The 5641-nt window shown below is 43.5% G+C and overlaps 1 non-coding gene across 1 annotated transcript; it reads left to right on the plus strand.

Annotated features, from left to right (window-relative positions):
* Positions 1-296: 296 nt before the first annotated feature.
* Positions 297-370, plus strand: trnai-gau. The gene has a single exon. It is a non-coding gene; the product is annotated as a tRNA-Ile (tRNA).
* Positions 371-5641: the final 5271 nt, after the last annotated feature.

Consider the following 5641-nt stretch of genomic DNA (forward strand, 5'->3'; position numbering starts at 1 on the left):
TGTATTTTTTTTTTTTTTTTTAATGGGAAGTATTCGAATTTAAATATAAATCGTGCCTTTCTGTTTTAACTATTATGCACAACAATGTTTTTAGTTATTTTATCTTCTAATGTTTGTTCTTTATTTTGAAAAATAAAACATCAATGCATCAATTATTGATGATAAATGCCAATATGATTATCTAACACGAAATTAGGGTGCAGACTGCACCATTAGTATATAGTCTGCATTTCCCCCCTTTATCTGTTTTCTTTTTTTATAGATGTGTTTATAATTTAATATATATTGTAATGATCAGCCGGTTAGCTCAGTTGGTTAGAGCATGGTGCTGATAACGCCAAGGTCGCGGGTTCAGTCCCCGTACGGGCCACCAATTCTGTAATGAGAAGCAGTTGTACTGTCCTCCCTAAGGAATTACTTCTGGCCCAATATTTATAACTAACTAAGTCAGCAAGAGTGACAGACAGCAAAAGCAGGGATGTCAGAGGTGTCAATTTCACGAACAAACGGTGTATTGTTGTAAACTATAATGTAATATATGAAATATAAGGACAACAACTTATTGCAGAGAACATTCAGTGGAAGGTACAGGTGAGTAAGAAAGTAACGTGAACTAAACAAACATCCAAACAAACTAACACTAAACCCACACATACACAAACACCACACCAATACAAAACCAACACACCGACAGACAAAAGAGACAAAGGTGAATGAATAATTATATGGGGAAACCAATCACAAACAGTCTTGATGGCAATGGATGATAAATGAAATTTAGGCCTAACAAGTCCAGTGAAGTAATGCACATGAAATCCAAAGTAACAAAAGAACAAAACCAAAATTACAGGAACCAAAGTATCAAAGTAAAGTAGAAAAAACCAGCAAACAGAAAAGGGATAATCTCACCAACAAATAATGAAGTCCCAAATACAGTCCTGTACTGATGATGATGGATGAAGATGAAAAAATAGCCATCGTAGAAAATGGTGAGTCTGTTGAGTAGAACTGAGTTGAGTGATGAACAGCCGTTTGGAAAATATCAGGAGAATCAGGAAACAAATGGAGACTGAACACACTAACAAAAACAACCCCTAAACAGACCTTGAACAGCAACTAAACTTAAACAACATCAAAGTATAAGATTATCAAAAGAGTAAATGGATGCACCAGTATTTATCTAAAATAAAGCTAAAGTTACACTGGAATGAAGTAATATGCTGTTATTTGTAAATGGATTCCTCAAGAGAAAATGGAGTCTCCCCTCCTAGCCAGCCAGCTTTAATACCAGTGCTGGCTTCCAAGGAGCTCTGAGATTGGAGGAGTGGATATCTGAATGAGCCAATGGGGGGAGAGGATGAACAGAGGGTGATAGCAAGGAAGTATGGGAAACTGAGTTTTAACCTGGCCAGGCTACTGACCCTAATTAAAGGGACAGGTGGGTGAAACTTACACCCACTTTATGGAGCAAGTGAATTGCTACATATTTCCCCCCCCCCCCCCCCCCCCCACACACACACACACACACACACACACACACTGGAGGTGCAAGGGACGAACGCCATAATAGCGTTTTAGATTAACAATATTGACTGTATCCTCTTTAATAGAATCAGGCTCCCCCACTTGACTTTGTAGTTGTTGGGTCCAAGTCTCTTGGTTACAAGAGTTGGCCCAAACCATTTAGGGGCAAGTTTAGCAGAAAACTTTCCAGAGGCATCAGATAACGGGTGAGATCTTACCCAGACTAACTCCCTTTATTCATGCTGACAGTGTGCTCTCCGGGCATTATAATTCCGAGCTTGCCATTTCTGAGCTTTGGAAACGTGATCCCTTACCTCTTCTGCAATCTGCTGCTCACGATCTAGCAGTTGGTAGGGATCAGTGGATGGAGCAGGAGCAACAGCGATTAATTGATCCAATGGGCCTCTGATGGTCCTTCCAAGTGTTAATACTGCAGGAGAGAAGCCAGTAGTTTCCGTTGAACTGTTTGCTGTTGAGCTGTTTCCGTTGTGGGACAGTAAGACCACCAAGATTGTGAACATTTTGACGCAGGAAATCTTCACTCGATGGGGAACCCCGGAACATATTCTTTCAGACCGTGGACCTCAGTTCATGAGCCAGCTAATTGCAGAGGTGTGCAAAACCTGGGGAGTCGTACAAAAACTCACAACCAGCTACCACCCACAGACCAACCTGACGAAACGGGTGAACCGCACCTTAAAAACCATGCTGGCATCCTTCATTGGAAAAAACCATCAGCTGTGGGATAAGTGGCTACCTGAGTTCCGTTCCGCCCTCAACACCACGAAATATGAAACTACTGGCTTCTCTCCTGCAGTATTAGCACTTGGAAGGACCATCAGAGGCCCATTGGATCAATTAATCGCTGTTGCTCCTGCTCCATCCACTGATCCCTACCAACTGCTAGATCGTGAGCAGCAGATTGCAGAAGAGGTAAGGGATCACGTTTCCAAAGCTCAGAAATGGCAAGCTCGGAATTATAATGCCCGGAGAGCACACTGTCAGCATGAATAAAGGGAGTTAGTCTGGGTAAGATCTCACCCGTTATCTGATGCCTCTGGAAAGTTTTCTGCTACTGCTTGCACTTCTTGGGCATTTACATATGCTTGCTGCCAATGTCCCTTCCACTGACCTCTTATTCCTCTCTCATTCCAGACCACTCCCCAGGCTGGAGGTGTTCGTAGTGATCACTTCCCTTCTGTGAGGGGATCCGAGGGGAGATCCAAGATTTGGGGAGATCCGAGGTGCAGATTGCCGGGTGTCTTCCAGTGTCTTCCAGCATTGTCTGGCACCACCCGATATCGATCTTGGACCGGGTGCAACTTGAGAGTATTTACCCAGGCTTTAAGCGGGCACATTCTCAGCAGCCCTAGGGGAAGGATTCTCGAGGCGGCTGCCATCAGCCCCAACAACCTTTGAAATATTCTGACCTGTAGAAGAACATCCTTTCTGAATTAAGAGTGTGTGACTTCCAACTACCAAATCCTGTCTTCTGACAGTGAGGCAAGCATGCTCACAGAGTTCAGTTTGATCCCCAGGAACACTGTGGACTGAGACAGTACGAAGTTGTTCCTCTATTGATGTATAGAGAGCCTTAACTTCGACATATGATCTATGACCTGCCTGGTGTGCACCTCTGTGTGTGCTTTGGAATGCCTGCAAAGTAGCCAATTGTCCAGGTAGTTCAAGATCCGAATACCCTGCAGCCTGAGTGGAGCCAGTGCTGCATCCATGCACTTGGAAAATGTGCAGGGCACCAGTGAGAGGACAAGCGGCAGCATGCAGAATTCATACGTGTTGCCTTGAAAAGCGAAGTGTAGATATTTTCTGTGCGTGGGCCGGATCGGAACATGGAAGTAAGGCGTCTTGCAGGTCGATCGATGTGAACCAGTTGACTGGCTAGACAGATTGGAGGATACGCTGTGCGGTCAACATGTTAAACTTCCTTTGTTTGAGGAACATGTTGAGGACCCTGAGGTCCAGAATAGGTCTGAAACCGCCATCCTTCTTGGGCACCAGGAAGTACCTGGAGTAGAAGCTGCTGATGGCATCGCTTGGGTTTACCAAGCACACAGCATTCTTCTGTTGAAGATTGATGATCTCCTGTTGAAGGAGAATCGCACATGCTGGTTCGACAGTGGTAAGGAGCACACCCTTGAAGGGTGGCGGGCCTAAGCAGAATTGCAGAGCGTAACCATGTCTCATAGTCAATAGCACCCAGGAGTCCTGGGTGCAGCCTTGCCATGGGTCGTGTCCAGTGGTCAGTCCGGTTATGAGGGGGGAAGGTGGCAGCTGGAGGCCCTCAGGGGCAGTCTCCCTTGGGCTTGGGAGGGGGCACGTCTTTCTTAGGCCCCGGCCTCGGTCTCCAGTTGGAGAATCGGTTACCCTTGGCCGATGGTGGTCCCTTACCACCAGCTCTCTCTCTTGTTGGTGCTGAGTGCTGTGAAAAGGTTTCACATTCCTGGCTCTCAAAGTGTTCCGGTTCAGAATTTGAATTCGCCGATTTCGGAATCTATTGCTGTAGGGTTTCATTTTCTGCTTTGAGGCTGTCATTTTTTCCTCATTTCTTGGTGAATTTTTGTAGTTCTGTCCATAAATGGGGTTCTTGGATGTAGTTGGAAAAAATATTTCATCCTCCTCGGAGTCCTCAGATTTAGTTTTTGGTCCATTGTTGTCTGATGTGTTTTTTTATTGATCTTTTTAGTTTTTTGTTTGCTGGTGTCAGGTGTCTTTCAGGTTCGACAGTTAAGTCATTAACATTTTGTTACAATACTCTTTGCTTTGGTTTTCTCACTTCCTGGTGTTTTTTGTAGACAGGGGTTTCAACTACTTGTTCAACAATTTTGTAAAGTCTTTTTCCAGTAGTATCTCAATATACCTGGACCCCCCCCCCCCCCCCTCCCCCATAAATTCTTGACAAGGAAGCAGTCCCATGGCTTTAAGGTGATACTTTTTGTTATAAGACTTCTTTTTTTCCAAAGACTGTCGGCTGTTCTTTTGACAATTCTGTAAGCCTCAGACACTCAGTCAGCCCACTGTTGTGCATAGGACTGGTGTGTGGCATTGTGTTGCACTGAATCAAGATTGAACATTAAGTCCACTGGAAGGTGAGGCTATCCTTTTCCTGTATGTCTTTTATGCATGCACTATGTGAGGTAGTTTCTCACTGCAGCAGCTGTTTTTCTCCTCTTGCAGGGTTTTGAGCATTTAAAAGTACAGTTAAACCTCTCAGTTGGGTTGCCTTGCAATTGATAAGGTGTTGTCCTAGAATGCTCAATTCCAGTTGTCTGAATCTCCCGAAAACTTCATTTTGAAATTCCCAATCTTGGTGATGGTAGGGTTTGGCTGGGTACCAAAATCATGGAATAAAATTGTTAAAGATCTTCTCCGCAGCTGTACATGTTGACTTATTTGTGATGGGGTAAGCCTGGAAAAAACACGTGAAATGGTCCACCATGACCAGAACCTCCTCAAAGCCTTCTTTAGTGGGTTCCAGATGCATGTAATCAATGGAAGCAAGTTCACGAGGTGAAAGAGTAACTATACTTCCCATTGGCTCTTTCTGGGGTTACAGGATTTTTTCACTTAATGTACAGACATTTTCTGGTGATGTATTCCTAGGTCTCTCTTTGCATGAACAGCCAGAAAAATCTCTCTTACCCAGCTAATTACTTTCTCCCCAAAAAACCCATATCAACATGCAGTTGTTTTAACCCTTTGCTGCCAAAGCGCTGTAATCTTGGAACTTTTGTTACAAAATAAGTCGTATCCCAGCCGTCCAGACAGCAAACTTGTTTTTACAGATTCGAAGTTCTGTACTTCTGGTTTTACGAGTGCTAATCTACATATCGTCTAAACAGTAAGTACTTGGGCTAATTAGCCATATTTTTTTTTTTTTTTTTCAACTTCATATTAGCTTGTTGTGTTGAGTACAGTGCCTTTAGAAAGTCTAAACCCCCTTGTACTTTTTTCACGTTTTCTTGTGTTGGTGCCTCAGAGTTTCATAAACTTTAAACAAACTTTGAGGATATTTTGTCTTTCACATTATCTGTCACACATAAAGTATGCCAGAAGAAAAGAAAGAAAGGAAGAAATTAATTTAGGGGGGCTCTCTGGA

The sequence above is a fragment of the Polyodon spathula genome, chromosome 15 (genome assembly GCF_017654505.1).
Source record: "Polyodon spathula isolate WHYD16114869_AA chromosome 15, ASM1765450v1, whole genome shotgun sequence".
NCBI classification, from domain to species: domain Eukaryota; kingdom Metazoa; phylum Chordata; class Actinopteri; order Acipenseriformes; family Polyodontidae; genus Polyodon; species Polyodon spathula.